The sequence below is a fragment of the Talpa occidentalis genome, unplaced genomic scaffold (assembly GCF_014898055.3).
Source record: "Talpa occidentalis isolate TD23 unplaced genomic scaffold, MPIMG_talOcc4v2.1, whole genome shotgun sequence".
Classification (NCBI taxonomy): domain Eukaryota; kingdom Metazoa; phylum Chordata; class Mammalia; order Eulipotyphla; family Talpidae; genus Talpa; species Talpa occidentalis.
Window position 1 is genome coordinate 11,464,355 of NW_026555331.1, and position 17,250 is coordinate 11,481,604.

The 17,250-nt window shown below is 48.6% G+C and overlaps 1 long non-coding RNA gene across 6 annotated transcripts in view; it reads right to left on the reverse strand.

Moving 5' to 3' along the window:
• LOC119238026 (uncharacterized) overlaps window positions 1-17,250 on the reverse strand; it is a 288,679-nt gene that overhangs the window by 264,221 nt on the left and 7,208 nt on the right. For 5 of the 6 annotated variants that reach the window (XR_008550556.1, XR_008550555.1, XR_008550559.1 and 2 more), the window contains exon 1: window positions 1,763-1,837. The exons of the other annotated variant lie outside the window; for it this stretch is intronic. This is a non-coding gene — a long non-coding RNA (uncharacterized LOC119238026). Of the gene's footprint in view, window positions 1-1,762; window positions 1,838-17,250 lie in introns of those variants that run through there. 6 annotated transcript variants of the gene reach the window in all.

A 17,250-nucleotide genomic window follows, 5' to 3' on the forward strand; every position in this document is an offset into this window, starting at 1 on the left:
AGCCTCCCTGCCTGCTGCCGTGCAGGGGAGAAAAAGCCGAGGCACACGAGGGAGGCCTGGACACAAAACAGTGAGGATCCACTGGGTTGTTGAACCAGCGATCACACAGCCAGTGTGTGTGTGTGCGCGCCGAGGGTGAGAGGCAGACGGGAAGGAATCAGATATTTCAGAACCGAAAAGAAAGAAATCATCTTGCCAGCCCGGAAAAGCTCCAGCCTTGGACTGAAAGAGCAAATCCAAATGGGACGGCATGTGGGAGGGGGCAGAGGAGAGGCAGTAAAAGAAAAATCAGCCAGAAAAAGAAACTGATTTCTTCTGCTTTTCTGGAAAAGCCTGTGCAATGCTCTGCACTTGAGGTAGAGAAAGCAGCAACACCAGCAAGTCTCCCTCACCAGACAAAACACTCAATGTGACCCCATAACTAGCACCCCCCACCCCCGGGGGTCCACTAGGCCCAGCACTGTGGTCGCAGGGATCTGCCAGCCTCCTCACCCGCCCGGGACCTGCCTGGAATTCCATCCGGGCCCTTGTGCCAATGCCTCAGACCACGAGGCACTCACCTCCTAGATGAAATCCTTCCCACACAGTGGAGACCGGGCCCTGGCCTGGCCCAGCCAAGGAGCCTGCGGTTGCCCTTCTGCTGCTTCCAGGAAGATCTTCTCCTAATAAATCTTTCGGCAACTTCCACTCAAGATTTGGAGGTTCCCTACAGGCCCCTTCTCTGCTGGTCCGGGCTTTAGAAAGATTCGCTGTGACCACGGGGCTGTCTGATGAACAAGTCTCAACTTGCCACCAGCAGTATGCAAAACAGGCCTGCAACATCCCTAGGTCCCCAGGCCCCCGCCCACCACACCACACACACAAACACTGTCTCCAGGCTTCACAGCTTCAGGGCGGGCCTCCCCAGGCACGTTGTTGGGGGGCTTGAGAGGGGGTGTCAGGAGCGAGGGGGCTGCAAGCTTGTTTTGGGAAAACATAAGACCAGAAAAACACCAGGACCTCGCCCGTGTCTCCCTCCCTGAGAACGCTCACAAGGGATTCCCTCTTCTTCCATCTTCTAGAAGGGTCCAAAGTCAAGGGCTGGAAGGAGCAGACTATTCCACGCTTGCAAACTACCAGGCGCGTTCATGGTGTATCCACACACCAGGCAGCCTCATGTGGCCCTTCCTGAAAGTCCACGCCCAGACCACAAACACCGGCCTCAGAAGCGCACACTGGGCCGGGAGGGAAAGCTAATCAAATCGAAAAGCCCCCCAGAAAATCACCCGATGGGGTGGGGTGGGGTGGGGGGGGGCGGGCGGTGGACACCCGGCAGCCCTGGAAGTGCAATGCACGAGCAGAGAAAGTTTTAAAAAACAGAGCTGCTGAGCCTTCGGAAACCACCCTGGGGGAGGGGGCTCGGGAGCTGCCAAGGATGGAGGGAGCATCCCATGGCTCCCAGACTGCAAGTTTCAAAACCGGGGCCTCGACACCCGCTCTGGGACCCCCAAATCGGCACCGGCCGGAGTGTATTTTCAGAGCCCAGGCGCTGCACCTCGGACCCCGTGCACGAGTCCAGAATCGCTTCTGCGCCCGTTTGATGTCAGCCTCTCCCCTCCCCCCCCCAACTCGCTGCCAGCGTCTGGGGTGAGAAAGTGCGCGCTGCACCCACACACCGGCCCCGCGGGCCCCCTCCCCGGCCCAGCCCCCCGCGGGGCATCCCGACCCGAGGCCCGACGAGAAGCCGAGTTCCCAGCAGCGCAGACGCCAGCCTGTAACTTACGGGAAGGTGCCGGCGTGTCCCCGCAGGTCACGCGCGCGCCGACATCCTCTCCAAGCAGGGACCCGCCGGGGGGTGCCGGGGGTGCCGGGGCTGCCGGGGCTGCCGGGGGCTGCCGGGGGGGGGGCGGGCCCGGGCCGCCTCCGGCCCTCGCCGTGCGCCGCGCCCGGGCGGCCGGGCCGGGCCCGCGGGCCCATGTGCTCGCGTCCGCACGCGCTCTGCCCGGGAGCGCGGGGCCGGCGGGAGCCCGTGACGTCACGCGGCTCGCCCCGGGCCGGGGGAGGGGAGGCGCCGCCGGCCGCCGCGGCGTGCCCGGCCCCCGCCGCCCGCCGCCCGCCTGCCCCGGCCGCGCCCGCGCCGCGCCCTGCCCGCGCGGGGCTCCGAGCCGCCGAGGGCCGCGCGGGGCGGCGGGGCGGCCGCGGGGCGCGGGGGGCGGGGCGCGCGCCCCGCGCGGGGCCGCCCGGGTCCTCGCCGCGCTCGCCCGGGGCTGCGGCCGCCCTGGCGGACCCCGCGCTGCTGCCCGCCCCGAGCGCGCGCGCCCCGAGCTGTCCGGCGCTCCCGCCCCCTCCCCCGCGCCCTGGGCGCGGTGCCGCGGAGTCTCCCCACTTGCCAGATGGGAAAGGCGAGTTCAGGGAGAGAGAGGCGCGTTCGGGGCGCGCTCGGGGTGCGTTCTTGGCGCGCTCGGGGTGCGTTCATTGCGCGCTGAGACCCCTGGCGAAGCCATCCCCGGGCTGCCTGCGCCCCTTGGGTACCACCCGGGTCCGCCGCGCTGGGGCGAGGGGCGCGCACACCTTCCCGCCTGCTGGGACATCCGCGGCTGTGCCCTCGGGCTGGGGGTGGCAACCCGAGCCAAGGGGCTGTTCTGCTCTGATCCCCCCACGTGGGGTGTTAAAAGCACCCCTTGAATGCCCGGCTGGCCCTCCGAAGAGAAGGCCGGCCTCCGCGTGCCTGTGTTTATCTTGCTTTCCCGCCGCCAAAACCTGGAGAAGTCGCCTCAGGGCAACCCAGCTTGTACTGAGCGCCTAGGAGGAGGCACCGCGCTAGGCCTTGGGGAGGGGGCCCGAAAGTCAAAGTCTTTGGTGCGTGGACCACAGAAGGAGATGGCACAGGCCCCTGAATACTTGGCGCGCCCAGGGGTGGCTTCAGTAGCCTGGAAGCAGGCTGCCCTACCCACCCACCCCCACCCGGTGCCCTCCAGCCCCTGTCACTTCAACCCACCCAAGGGCCGCGCCCTTCCCTGGTATCATTTAATTTCTCCTATTCCTGTGACCTCTTCGCGACGTGAGAAGTTTTCTCTCGAAGTAATGGATGGTCTTCGCTTGCTGCTGGGTGCCGCCTGCTTAACATACTCACTGTCACCAGGGCTGCCTGTTTTGTGCCTGAATCCCAGTGAGGGGGGCCGTCTCCGAACTCGGGGTTCGAAGAACCCAGCCCTTCCAGGGCTTGCACACTCCCAGGAACCAGCCGCTGTGACTTGGGGGGGCCCCGGTGCTCGCTGGATGCCCGTGGGCCTCGGGAGGCCCAGCTTGCAGAGGGCACCCCTCGGTTGCCAGGTCCTTGAGCCTGGCTGCCAGAGCCTTCCTGCCAGCCCTGGGTCGCTCCTAGCCGAAAAGAGGCCTCCATCCAGGACGCACTCACCTTGACCTTGACTTTGCCTGCCCTCTCTGGGTCCTTGCTACCATAATCTTAGATTCACACTTTTCTTTTTAAAATTTCCTCTTTCGAAATAATAAAATGATCAGAAAAAATTCAAACAAGAAATCTTTAATATCCAAAATTAATCATCAATTATTTCCAATTGTTTTTGTAATTTTTTTCTTCTGGTAATGTAACAGGGGTGTCCCCAGGAAAGGGGGAGGTTCCAGGTTTCCTGCCCCACTCAAGGGAGGGTGGAGCTGAGCAGGGAGAGGAGAAGCTGCAGAGGAGACTGAGGAAGGAGCAGGATGGAGCCAGAAGGAGACCTGGAGGAGGCACATGGAGCCTAGAGACACGTGAAGAAACTGCGCTTGCCTTTTGGTCGTGGACTGGGTGACACAGATGTGGGTGAGACCCGTGGGGAGGTGACCATGGCAGCTTTTATCTTGATGTTGATTTTGCTCTTTTCCTTCCGGGCTTGTCTGGTTGTTTCTGACCCTTTTCTGTGGGTCCCCACTGGAAGATGCTTTAGACTTGTGGCAGGCTTTGGGGCCTTGCTCTGGGCCAACCCCATTGGGATGGAGTTTTACCCATGAGGGGACGGGTAACTTTGGGTGCTTCATTTAGAAACTGGATTCTTTTTTTTTTTTTTTAAAGATTTATTTATTTATTTATACAAGCACTGGGTACAGTCAGAAGCGCGGGAGGGTGAGAGAATTCACCAGAGCCAGAGCGGGGAGCAGAGCAGGCAGAAGGACCGAAGTACACTGCGGAGGGGAGCAGCGGGCAGCAGGAGAGGTCTGCACGCCATGTGGGACCCTCCTCCGGTGGCCGGGGAGCAGCCGGGGATTGAACCGGCGCTGAACAGGCTGCTGCGGGCAGCTTCGCAACCCAGCGCTCAACCACTGCGCCACCGGGGAGGCCCTAGAAACTGGATTCTTTGCCTTTCCCGTATTGTTTCCTCATTGGATTAAAGTTCCTTCCCATTAAAGTCTCATGTTTTGTGTTGATGCGGCGGATGGCAGAACCCATTTAGAATAGGCAGGTTTGTGGGGTTTGGGCTGCCCCTCTCCCTGCCCTGTAACAGTAAAAGTGATACATGTACATTGTATAAATTAAAAGAAAATCAAATTTTTATCAGCCAGAAATAACATCATGAATATTAGCTAAATTTACACATCTTTGTTGGCATATATGTGTGTATACATAAAATATATGTGGTTGATAGATAGGAAAATTAAATTTGCTTTAAAACTATAAACTTCATAGTAGGCCTTCTTAAATTTAAAGTATTTCTTTTAATAGAAAAAAGGGAAAATTCATATGAAGATGAAGCAATTGTTAAATCCCAAGTATTTCTTCACCTCCAAAGATATTTTGTTCCCTAATAATAGTGTGATAGTTGAAAAAAGAGATGATGAAAAACAAGAAGGGCTTGTGTTTTATTTGGAGATCTCTCCATTTTTGAGAGCAGACATCCCCTTGCTATGTGGTCAGCAAGCTGCCTCCCACCTCATCACCCTTTACCTCTTCTGTTAGCTGCGTTATTGCTTTTAAGCTGCTACCCTCCATTTTGGAGCTACAATTCCCACGACTGTTGAGGATTGGACCTATAATTAATTCTTTAATTATAGAAAATGTCATGCTCATGACCAGTCTTTCCCTTGTCAATATCTGCTTCCTTATCTACAAAATGCATCCGTTCACTTGTCACACAGTATGGGGACCCTTCCTAGTCCTTGATTCTCCATAACTCTGGATAATCTGACCACCCAGATGCCAGCCCTGCAGACGAGAGTTTTCCAGGCCCAGGGCACAGCCAGGGCGAAGGCTGTGATCACCCGGAAAACGAGATCACCCATCATTCAACAAAGGCGCATTGAGTCAGACAGGCACACAGTTGCAGGCCTCGCTTTCTACTGGGTCAGGAGTCACACGTCTGCTGCTCACTATTGCATTCCCAGGATCAGCTCAGTAAATGCACGGAGAAGCAATGAGTGAAGAAAGGAAGGGACATCCTGGCTGTGTAATGGCAGAATGAGAGAGGCCCGGGCATGTATTTGACACAGGCTGAGAAGGCTGGGTGGAGAGGAGGGAGAAACTGAGCTGAAACTCCAAATATAGGTTGCAGTTTGCCAGTTTGACAGCACGGAGAATGGGGGTGGGGTGAGGTGGGTACTTGTGGAGACTGACAAACTGTAATGGCTCCGTATGGCTAACGAATAAAATCACTGTCTTGAAAGTGGTAAAAGGTTAGACAGTGCAGAATCTGAGAGGCCTGGAATTCCATGCTGAGTAATTCAGCCTTGCTAAATGAGTAGGGCTAAGACTCAGCTGTCTCAGTTGGTAGAAAGGTCACAGCCACTGTCCTGCAAAGAATGGTGTCAGGGGGACCTGACGAGAAGCAAGGAGACCCATTGGCAGGTGGCAGCAGAAATTCTGGTGAGACCATTGAGCACCAGAACCCCCGCAGTTGCCTTGGGGATGGAGAGAAAGAGGTGAATGCCAAGAGAATTTAGGAAAACAAAACCAACAGATGAACAAGTCAAGGGGAGAGTGGAGGGAGGAACTGTGGATGAGCGCCAGATTTTTGATATGGGCACTTGGGGGTGAAGGGGGGGAGAGCAAAGCTCTGCCACCCCAAATGTGTCTTTTGGCAGAAGGTTGATTCCATGGGAGTTACTCCAGAGGCTGGTTGGAGACTGCTTTTGACAGAGACTTTTGTTTTTTTAAGATTTTGTTTATTTTTATGCATGCAAGAGATTTTATTTATTTTTATGCAGGCCAGAGGTGCAGGGGATGAGAGGATTCACCAGAGACAGAGTGGGGAACAGAACAGGTGGATTGACTGAAATACACTACTGAGGGGAGCAGCGGGCAAGACAAGAGAGGTCTGCTGTGCCATGTGGGTAGCTCCCTAGCCAGCGTGTGGGTACCTCCCTGGCCAGGGATTGAACTCGTGCTTCAGTGGCTGCATATAGCTTCGTAGTGCTGTGCTTAACCCCTTGTGCCACCAGGGAGACCCTGAAAGACACATTTTTATGTAAACTTCTCTCTGTAAGAGCCTCTCCTTCAATGCACTGAGAAGACCTAAGTGAATTTTTCTCTTTCAGTGGAGAAGGCAGAACTTAAAGCTGCATACCTTTGTCTACTATGCCTTCTTTTGTCAATGCCCTAACTGACCTCCTTTCTTCTCCCAACCGCCCTTGCTCTGGTGGGTGATGTTTGAAGCCAACTGACCAGTTACTGGATTTCACTGGGTTTCTCCCATGTAAGCAGGAGGTCGAATGTCATTATTAAATTTTTTTTGGCTCTTTCTCCCATCATCTATCTTATTATCTATCTGATGCTTGTTTGATTATTTCCCAGCCTAGTAGAATGCAGAAGGGTATGAAATTATTTATTTATTTATTTTTTATTTATACAAGAGTTGGGGTACAGGCCAGAGGCTCAGGAGGGTTAGAGGATCCACCAGAGACAGAGCGGGGAGCAGAACAGGCAGACAGACCAAAAGCACTGCTGAGGGGAACAGCGGGCGAGACAGAAGAGGTCTGTCATGCCATGTGTGAATCTCCCTGGCCAGCCAGGAATCAAACTGGTGCTGTAGAGGCTGCAGACAGCTTCACAACACTGCATTCAACCCTCTGTGCCACCAGGGAGGCCCTGAAATGATTAATTTTGTGCCTCACAATGGTAGAAGTCATCAGATGGGGACCGCAAGGAAAAGATTCAAAGACGATGGATAATGGGGCATCCTGATTGTAGACTGAGCCAAGCAAGTCTTTGGATGAAGCACAAGAGCAGGTGATGCTGTGCTCTGCGCTTGGGAGAGGGCTCAGCCGGGGCGCGCAGTATTGCAGACATCACTTGTGCAATGGATGTATTGCACATGGATGCACTCTCCCAGCAGGGAAAGTGTTCAGTGAAGGGCCCAAGGATCAAATTCTGAGGAGTCAACATTTGTGGGGGCAGAAAGAGGCAAAGGCCATGTCTTTTCAGAATGTTCTCCCTAAACCTCGCATTTGAGGTTTAGTCTTCTGCTTTCTCCTCACCACACAGGCCCAAATTGTGGTAAGACAGGCCCCACTATTGGCTGAGAAGTGAGAACCTCTGAGTTCTTCTCTTCCCAATATCCATCAGGTGCTACCTGACTCTGTCCTCTCTCATTTGTTTTGTTTTTTTTCTCCTAGAATAGCCTTCTTTAGGACTCAGCTATTCTCCGTTTTTTGACTTCTGGACCCTGCTTTCCTCTTCATAGAATAACCCAGGTTGCCTCTCCTTGTGGGATTCTGGTCATGGCGGCACCAGCTCACATGGCAACCTCCCTGGAGCTCCTGAGCAGGGAGGTCTCACCTCTGAACAGTCCTCAGCTGAGACTTTGTTCTAATTCTCACTCATCAAGTCAGACTGGCCAACTCACTGGTTTTTGCTGGTCAGACTGGCGGCAAGTGCCAGAACCCAGATGTGACACCAGGTCCACTTACCTGGTCCCCCACAGGTCTCCTGCTCTCAGGTGAAGTGAAGCCAGGACTGACTGTATTCCTAGCAGCAGAGATAAAGAATGTGGGATCTCATGAAGTGCATATTCTGGAACGACATGCAACATCTGTGGTCTCTCTTTGTCCCACTTCAAAGAATGTGGTTTCGGGCCTTCTTGGTGGCACAGTGGCACATTATCAAGCTATCGGCATGACAGCGACATGAGTTTGATCCCCGGCCAGGGAGCTGACCCACAGGCAACGGTTCCAGACTAGATCCAGTTCCAGACAACAGCATGTGATACCAAGACTTTGGGGAACTGCAGCAAAAACTTAGTCCTAAACAAGGGATGAAAGAAGATGTCGTTTCTCTTTTCGAAAAAAGAATATATTTCTTTGTTGTTTAAGACAGTAGCTCCCCATCAGTGGATGAGTGGATGAAGAAGATGTGATTGGTTGTAAGTGTGTGTGTACATATATACAGAGTAGAATACTACACATTTAGAATTCTTGGGCCTCACTGGTGGTGCAAGAGGTTAAGTCGCAGCTTTATGAAGCTACAAAATAAATCTTTAAAAAGAATCCTATTAACAGTGATTTAAACAGGTAAGGGTTGGGCCTCCCAGGTGGCGCAGCGGTAGAGCGCTGGGTTGCGAAGCTGCCCGCGGCCTCTGCAGCGCCGGTTCAATCCCCGGCTGCTCCCCGGCCACCGGAGGAGGGTCCCACATGGTGCGCAGACCTCTCCTGCCGCCCGCTGCTCCCCTCAGCAGTGTACTTCGGTCCTTCTGCCTGCTCTGCTCCCCGCTCTGGCTCTGGTGAATTCTCTCACCCTCCCACGCTTCTGACTGTACCCAGTGCATGTATAAACAAAACAAACAAGCAAACAAATAAATAAAGAAAAACATGCCTCTATAAAAAAAAAAAAAAAAAAAAAAATAAACAGGTAAGGGTTTATCTCTCTAATGAGCAGTCTGGAGGCTACTTGATATTGATGCTGAGTTTTGTAGCTTTCAGGTGACTGTTGCAACTTTAGGTATCACTTTTTTTTTTACTTTTCTTAAGATTTATTTATTTATTTATTAAAAGATTTATTTATTTATGCATACAAGAGCTGGGGTACAGGCTAGAGATATAGGGGGGGTGAGAGGATTCACCAGAGACAGAGTGGGGAGCAAAACAGGCAGATCAACTGAAATGCACTGCTGAGGGGAGCAGCAGGCGAGACAGGAGAGGTCTGGCGTGCCATGTGGGTAGGTGCCTGGCTGGGAATAAAACTCAAATTGGCAGAGGCACCCAGTGCTTATTGATTAACACAGTCCATTTTCTAATTCTTTCCTCTCATGCTCATTTTGCAATAGAATTTGGGGAAAAAAAAAAAAAACTTGCTATCTCTGCTTCACTTGCAGCTAGCAGAGTTCATGTGACACTACTGCTCAATGAATCTGGATGTCTGCCAAGGGCTGATGGTAAAGTAAAAGAGTCAGACATGGTCCATGCTACAGTGGCTGCGGATATCTTCATAGTGTTAAGACTTAACCCCTTACGCCACTAGGGAGGCACCCTCTTTTTTTTTTTTTTTTTTTTTTTCTTTGACTTATTGCTAAAGGGAAAAAAGAAAAAAGAAGAAATGACAGGAACAGCATGGACCATGTCTGACTCTTTTACTAGAAAAGCAAAATTTTACCAGCAGCCCTTGGCAGACATCCAGATTCATTGAGCAGTAGTGTCACAAGAACTCTGCAAGCTGCAAGTGAAGCAGAGATAGCAAGTTTTTTTTTTTTTTCCCCAAATTCTATTGCAAAATGAGCATGAGAGGAAAGAATTAGAAAATGGACTGTGTTAATCAATAAGCACTGGGTGCCTCTGCCAATTTGAGTTGAGATTTCTGTTGTCTGAAGGATATTTTTTAAATTTTTAAAAAAAGATTTATTTTATTTATTTATGCATACAAGAGCTGGGGCGTAGGCCAGAGGTGTCGGGGAGGGGTGAGAGGATTCACCAAAGACAGAGTGGGGAACAGAACAGGCAGACTGACTGAAATACACTGCTGAGGGGAGCTGCGGGTGAAACAGAAGAGGTCTGCTGCACCATGTGGGCTTCAATCCCTAGCCAGGGATTGCACTTGTGCTGCAGTGGCTGCTGATTGCTTCATAGTGCTGAGACTTAACCCCTTGTGCCACCAGGAAAGCCCATTTGAAGGGTAACTTAAAAAAGAACACTTCAGGTTTTTCTTCTATTTATGTTAACTGTTACTTTTTTTAACTCTGAAATTCTTAATCCATCTGAAATGTAGATATTAGATGGCAAAACATTCTGATTTATTTATCTAGACTCACAAGATGAAGACATTTTCTTGCAGGAAAGAACAAGAGCCTTGCTAACACCTGAGAATAAGAAAACTCAGATGTACTGGGCAAACATTTTAAAACAACCTGAATACTGATGGTCAGAAATCAATGCTAAAAGTCATGTTCCAGATCTTACCTGCTAGGTCAGGAGAATTTAGGGAGATCTTTGCTGAATTTCATCCTGACTAGGTGATTTAGTATCCTAGGTTTACTTAGGTTGTCCGTCCTCTAACCCCCACGTCAGTAAGTCACAAGCAAGGGAAATTTCTGTATCATAGCTGCAGCATCTACCCACAGACCAAGTCAACTGCCTTCCACTCAAGTGCTGTTCAAAAGAGACACTTTATTGGAAATACTGAATATGACTCCAAAACACAGAGATGAGTGCAAGCTACCAGTCATCAAATACCTAATCTCAGCCAGCAACATTACTTTGCCTATATTTATAGACATATTCATTAACTATCTACAAATATATATAAATAAATATGTGGTCGTTAAAAGTAAATTCAGGGCCTCCCTGGTGGTGCAAGGGGTTAAGACGCAGCCTGTGAAGCTATCCGCAGCCACTGTACTATGTGTTCGCTCCCTGGCCAGGAAGCTGACCCACATGGCGCAGCAGACCTCGCCTGTCTCTCCCACTGCTCCCCTCAGCAGTGTATTTCAGTAGATCTGACTGTTCAGCTCCCCACTCTGTCTCCAGTGAATCCTCTCACCTCCCCCCACACCTCTGGCCTGCACCCCAGCTCTTGTATGCATAAATAAATAAATCTTTAAATATAAACAAACAAACTAACTCAATGCAGGATACAGTGAAGCAAGGCATGGTTTTGTGCCAGAAAGACAATGAGTGGGGACCTAGAATGAACTTTCACCAGTTATCTGACTGAGGGCAAGTCTGAGTCTCAGTTCCTCATCTGCACAATGAATAATGAAAATAATAGCTCCTTCCTCCTGGCATCTTTGTGATGGTAAGCTAAACTCTGGAGGTGGGCTCTGTCTAGCCCATAAACTATTTCAATAAATGTGCGGTCATTTGGCAGTCCTATTATTTTCTTGGTAGCACATCTGCATATTTTCTGCACAGTAATACCATAAATAAATTTCTTGTTTATTTATGTTTACTGGCTATTTCCACACTCCCACTATAGTGTGAGTGCCAAGAAGAGACCTTGTCTGTCCTGCTCATGTCTCTATCCCCAGGGCCGAACACATGGCAGTTATTCAATGAAACATGTTAAATATTTGTAGACTGAGTACAGAACCTAAGGTGGAGACTTGAAATCATAAGTGCTCAGCAAATGTCCATTCCCTTCGACACCTTCTCCAGCCCCTAAGCAGTGGACTTTTTTGGAATAAGCCCCATATTCAGCATCAGAAAGCAGGACCTTAGTTCTAGTTTTGCTAGTACAGAGCTTGCAAAGCTCTGTGTGACCTTATCTTCTCTGAGCTTCCTTTCTGTTTCCTTACCTGCAGACTGAAAAGGTCCAAGGAGATGATTACATCTAGCCCTCCGAGTTTGCAGCATTTTGATTCTGTCTAAGTTTCAACCTATATACATAAGACAGAGCATATATTAGATTTCAACTATCCTGCTAGGGGAGAGAGGACACCTACTAGAAAGATCTGACTCCATGGAAACTGGCCTAGTGCGTTAGTCTACAGATGGAGGGGATCCCAAAACACCCAAACCTTCATGCTCTAAGTGGGTTCTGGCATCTGCCATATAAAGAAAAATCATAATCATATGTGTAAGACCATTAATAGAAAAGGACTTTAATAGAATTAATGTGTGTAGAAAGAGAGAAAAGGAAGGCAATTTTCTAATAAAACACCCAAAATTAGCCATTTACTCACAAGGGCATGAGTAAATGCCCAACAGAACAGGGTTGGCCCAAAGTGGAGCTGCTGAGGCCCAAAAATATGCCACAAGTCTTAGGTACCTTCTAGCAGGGAACCATAGGAAAGGGGCAGAAGGGACCGGGCAAGTCTGGGATGAAAAGCAGCAAGATCAAAATACAAATAAAGCTGAAAGCTGCCTTTGTCAGCCTCCCCAGGGGGCTCTCACCCACATCACTTCCAAGTGTCTCTCAATGTCTCCCCTTCGCATGTTTCCTTCCATGTTCCCCACACCCCGGGTACAAGTCCAAAGTTCAGAAGAAGCACACCTTCCTTCACACATCTCTCTGCTCCATGTGTCTACTTCAAGTCTCCCAAGTCCTCTCCTAGTTTCCCTTACTACTTAGGTAGGGCAAGGAACCTAGAACCCTCCCCCCTTTTATGGAGATTACTCTCTGCAACAGAAGAACCACTGTCTATGACCAGACTTCCATGGCTAGAAGGGACCACAGAAAATTTCCAACCAATCTCCTGTTTGAGCATGGGCATGGGAAATGAAACTGCCCAAGGTGACACAGCTAGCTACAGGCCACGCCAAGACCAGAATAGATTTCTTCACTCCTAATGTCTCTTTCCCTTACTGTGTATGTCTCCAGCATACTCATTTACCTGGATGTACCCCTGCCCTTTATCTGTCCACTGGCCTCAATCCACTGGAATGCAGCAAGTCATTCTCTGGTGGAGAAAAATTAGGAGTATTCCAAATGTATTCAGTTAAGGGAAGTGAGGAGAATAATCTCCTGTGACTCTCAGACTTGATTCTTGATTAAACATTAACCAGTCATTTATGGGCACATGTCACTTTTCACCAAGTTTCCCTAGCTGCTTGTCCAGTTCTGATTTTGGGAGTTACTATCTTCTCTTGCTTGACTCCTCTATACCCTACAGATGGACTTAGTAGTCCCACAGGCCCCAAGGTCCCTAGAGAAGTAGAATATTTTCCTTTGAATGACTTAGGTCCTTGTACTTGGTCTCAGGTCAAAATGGACTGCCTGGCACTTGCATGTCTTTCTCAATTGCTGAACTCAGTGAATCAATGCTGTGTGATCATGACAATGAATTCAGAGCTAAAATGATCTGCTTCCAACCAGCTTCTGACATTCTGAAGTCACATAATCAAACCTAAGGTTTAACCACACTGATCTTCAACTTGTCTCTACATATGGAATTTATATATATAATACATACATAATTATATATGAGTTAAATTATGACATCTATGGCATCAACATCTATTTCCATGGAATATAGAATAGAATAATAAAGAATATAATAGAATTAAAAAATCTATTTCAGTGCTATAAAGAGGACTGAATGGGGCTATGTGAATGTAGATTATGGTACAGTGTTTGGCACACAGTAAGCTCTTTACTCTTCTCACACATAATCTCGTAATAAACACTTGTTAGGAATTATCAGCACTTAGACTGTAGAGATGATTCTAGCAAAGGGGGAGATGAGGGAGAGATGGGAGTGGGTAGCAAAAAGAGGGGGATCAATGGACTATGGTTGGATGTTACGGGAGCTTTGGTGGTGATTGTGACAAGGTAACATATATCTGAGGAGTGACCCTGTACCCCCAAATCATATACAGTGTTGTAAACCAATGTTACCTCAATAAACACACACACAATTAAAAAAAATAACCATAAGTGCTTGATCTGTCAACTTCTATCCATGTGTGTTAGCATTTCTCGGGTTTCATTTGTAACCTAATGGATGAAACCCAGTGGGGTTGATGACAAAGATCTTCTCCGCCATCAAACTCCAGCCAGGACCTGCTGAGCCTCTTCTCAACACCTCAGCTTGGCCTGTAAAGACCTGAGCAAACAAACTGAAGGACACATCCCTAGGATGATCTTAGCCTCCTTAAAGTACCTACCTGAAAAAACTCAAAGATGCTGAAAGAAGTGACTGGATTGTCTGCTCCAACCAACACCTGAAGAATCAGTCCTTGTCTCCCAGCCTCTGTTGGGGGCTGGGACCCTAACTTCAACAGTGCCAGTGAGCAAACTCAAATGAATTTCCCGTGGATCAAATACCCCCCTCCTGTTTTTTGTAATTTCTTATTACCCTGACTCTCCTGCCCTCACTGTCCCTCTGAAAGGTCCAAGTCTCCAATGTCCAGATCTGAAGGGAACCCAGCATGTTGCCCTTCCATCAGCAGTTGCTGCATAAAGACTCTTCTCTGCTGTAACTCACATCTGATTGTTTTCATCTTTGAAAGTAACTGTCTAAGGTTGATGCTCAAGGGAAGAGGCAGCCCTTCTGGGCCGTCATTCAAGGCTCTAGGCTGCTAACACCTCTAGATCTTTAATATGCAGCTTCCAACGTGCCTTGGCGATCACCATGCCATCTGCTGAAATGGGGAAAAAGAACATAAAGGAGTGATAATGGCTTGGGCCTGTAAGTGGTTCCTGTCATGTGTGTGCACATTTCTTTGGCCAGAACTCATGATCCTTTGCCCAAAGAAAGAGGAAACAACTTAGTGTGCTGTTGGTTGCTTTTGGCACACATTTCCATCAGCTTTTCCCTACTCTTATGTAACTCCCTTCTTCTCTCTCTATATTTGAAGGTTTTTGACAGTTTAATGTTGTAGCCTTAATACCCTCACGTAGTCCACTGTAAGTGCTAGGTGTATTTGTTGTTGGTGAGCAAGAATTATGTGTCAGTGAACTAGTTAGCTTTTGCTGCAGCAACAAATATCCCCAGCTTTCAGCAATTGAGAATTGACTCCTTGCTGATGTGCAGCTTAGCTGGCTCAGCTGCTTTAGCGTGTGAGCTGGTTCCCAGATGTGAGTTGATAGATGAGTTGCTCTCACAGCCCAAAGTAAGAGCAGAGAAGTCCTCTCCAAACCTGGCACATGTGTTTAAAGGTTGTGCTCAGGGGGCCTCCCTGGTGGTGCAAGAGGTTAAGCACAGCACTATGAAGCTATCTGCAGCCTCTATAGCATCAGTTTGATCCCCAGCCAGGGAGCAACCCACATGGTGCAGCAGACCTCTCCTGTCTCACCCACTGCTCCCCTCAGCAGTGTGTTTCAGTCAGTCTGCCTGTTCTGTTCCCCGCTCTGTCTCTGGTGACTCCTCACACACACACACCCCGCCCCCGCACCTCTGGCCTGTACCCTAGCTCTTGTATGCATGAATAAATAAATCTAAAAAATATATATATATATTTTAAAGAATTCTGCTCAGGCTTGAAATACACTACCTTCCCACAGGCCGTTGTTCAGAATAATTAACACTGCTGAACCCGAAGTCATAGAGCACAGAAGTGTACATGCAGGACATGGGCAAGAATGGGGAGAAAGTGAATTGTAGTGAACAAACAATATGATTTATCATTAATCCTTGGTAGTAAGATGCTACATTGAAACAAATAATATCATTTCATGAATTACAATTTTGTATTTAAGAAAATAAATTTCAAAGAGAGGCCTCCCCGGTGACACAGAGGTTGAGCGCTGGGTTGCAAAGCTGCCCGCAGCCTTTGTAGCGCCGGTTCGATCCCTGGCTGCCGGGCAAGGGTCCCACATGGCGCGCAGACCTCACCTGCCGCCCGCTGCTCCCCTCAGCAGTGTACTTCGGTCCTTCTGCCTGCTCTGCTCCCCGCTCTGGCTCTGGTGAATTCTCTCACCCTCCCGCGCTTCTGACTGTACCCAGGGCGTGTATAAATAAATAAATAAATTTAAAAAAAAATTAAAAAATAAAAAAACATAAATTTCAAAGAGTTTAAAACTTGCCCAACTTCTCAACAACTGGTAAGTGACAAGCCAAAATTTAACCCCAGGGTTGTTTGACCGCAAAGCACCATAGAGTCATATCACAAGAAAACTTGTTCAATTCTTCAGTTGTTTGTTTTTCCAGAAACCAAAGGAAACTATGTCTGAAAATCATTACACTTCACTTCCATCTCCCCTAGCTTCTGTGTGTGTCTGTGATCATTCCTTTTTCAATAAATGTACCATCAACAGACCTCGAGAATACCAGTGGTCACATTTGTGTACTGACTTTTGTGTCTCTATCCATGTGTAACAATGAAGGTCCTTAACCTATTTGGGGGGTGGCCATGCATCACTCTGAGCAAATAATGAAGACTGTTGGCTCCCCACCTTGGAAATGTATTCCTATGCATGGAAGCCCCCGGCATGTGCCCACCATTCCAGGACTCTGTGGATCCTTGATTATTGTAACAATGTATCATTAGGGGCTCAGGGACTAAGTCTTTGTCCTTTTGTATCCTCAATACTTGGGGCAGAGCTTGGAATTCCAAACAGGATCTATTACATGTAAATACATGTTAATACACAGTTGAATAAATAAGTGGGTAAATTAAGAAAAAAAAAAAAAAACGACAGCAAAGCTTGCATAGAGCTTTACTAAGTGGCACACACTGTCCAGAGTGACTTTTGTGGGTGGCCACATTGAAGCCTTACAACAACCTATGAGGTCAGCACTATTATTATTCCCACTTTATAGATGAAGAAACCGAGGCACTAAAAGCTTCAGCGGTTTGTTCAAGATCACTCAGCTCGTTTAGTGTCTATAACTGTAACCACTAGATTATAAGAAGGAGGCAAAACATTTACTTTTACTTGTCTTAGTTGTTTTTGTTTAAACTTACATTCAGCTGACTTTGTATCTTTGGAGGGTCTACTCAATGTCAGGTATTATACCAGGTGCTTCAAGCTCTACCTAGAGATTGTTGTCTCCTTTTTTCAGTGTCTCAATTTGTCTAACACATGGAAGATCTTGTGAATTCTTGTCCTATTGAGAGGTCTAGACTGGTTCTAGGTCCAGAACCATGGTAGAGATCCTCTTAAGCAGGAACATGTCCTCATAAATGGCCAAAATTAATGGGGTTGGTTAATCACCTTTTTAAATATATTGACATCAATCCTAAATATCATAGACTTGTTAGACCAGCACATCAGGTACTTTGATGTTCTGATCAGCTTAGTTTATCTAGAGCAAACAGAACCGTGCACCCATCTGTCACTGCTCAAACACAAAGAGGGTGATTGCTTTTAAATTATCATCATGGAAAAGCCGGGCTACTGGGAAAATTACATATAATAAAGATGGTAGTTGTAGGTGCCAGAAAAGAGGACATCTGGAATCTGTCCCTGCT